At 46.5% G+C, this 1,140-nt stretch overlaps 1 protein-coding gene across 1 annotated transcript in view; it reads left to right on the top strand.

Moving 5' to 3' along the window:
* Window positions 1-1,140, top strand: part of SLC6A20 (solute carrier family 6 member 20) — a 31,863-nt gene that overhangs the window by 3,647 nt on the left and 27,076 nt on the right. The window lies entirely within an intron of this gene.

The raw sequence follows: 1,140 nt of genomic DNA, 5'->3' as shown, positions 1-1,140 counted from the left end.
AAAAAAGAGTTGTACAAGCCCCCAATAAAATGATTTTTAAAAAATAGTAATAATAAAAAAAGAAAGGAGCCTTCTGTGTACCGGCGAGGGAGCGAGGCCTACAGACCAAAACTACGGATGCAACGAAGAGAGTGGGAGATCAAGCAGACACACCAAGCTACCTTCCTGCGAGCTGGGTTAAAGGGAAACAAAGCTACAGAAAGTCTGCCACATCGAAGAAGTCAAGCACAAGTCAAGCACGGCATCCATCAAATCCAGGTACCGTTTGCAGGCAAAGGAAAATAGCAGGAAGACAAACTGGTACGGAATTCACAGGAGGAGGTGGTTAGGGAAGACGCATCTTTAAAATCTTGCCGCCTGTAACTATTTCTACCTATGCATTTGAAAACTTGGGACACTGGCAACTTCTAAATGATGGGTGCATGTATGTATTTGTTTTGTTACGAAGGATCACTCAGGTGAAAGGTGATACATCTCTTCTACACTGCTGTCTGAAAAACATCATTTGTCACAGGTGTTCAATTGCTTCTCAGTGGTCAATCTTCACTGACACATACACTTATGGAAATGACGAACATTCCTTCGGTTACCACGCAGAGGACTGGTGGTTATCAATGGTCCGCGTTTGGATAATGACACTAGTTCATGTGATGACCCACGTTCATGGTTAATGGTATATAAAATAAAGTGGTCTTTGCAAAGAAAATGGTGGGGGTCCGATAGACCCCTCCTTGTGGAGCAGCATGGGGTGGGGGTTGCTGTGCAGAAAGCCCCAGGGAAGGGCGTGGCGGTAGACAGCTGCATGCATGGATGCAGGGCTGATGGTCTCTATTTGACAACTTGACGGTCCTGGCTCTGATCAGCCACTGGTTGCTGAAGTGTAAGCTAGACTAGCAGTTCCTCACAGAGGGTTCCAGGAGACACTCAGGGGGCTTTGGGACAGCGATGTCTTATCATCTGGGATGAGACTGTTGAAGTCTATTCACCAGAGACATGGATCAGTATCCTCCGTGGGTCAGTGTCATTTATAGGCCATCGTGGATAGACCGATAAACAGATGGAGGGATGCTGGAAAGATAAAAGGGCAGAAGGATGGATGGATGGATGGATGGATGGATGGATGGATGGATGGATGGATGG

The sequence above is a fragment of the Echinops telfairi genome, unplaced genomic scaffold, assembly GCF_000313985.2.
Source record: "Echinops telfairi isolate 266 unplaced genomic scaffold, ASM31398v2 ScPeMD7_7420;HRSCAF=8458, whole genome shotgun sequence".
In the NCBI taxonomy this organism is placed as follows: domain Eukaryota; kingdom Metazoa; phylum Chordata; class Mammalia; order Afrosoricida; family Tenrecidae; genus Echinops; species Echinops telfairi.
The sequence above is the reverse complement of the archived record's forward strand: the minus strand, read 5'-3'. Positions and strand labels throughout refer to the sequence as shown.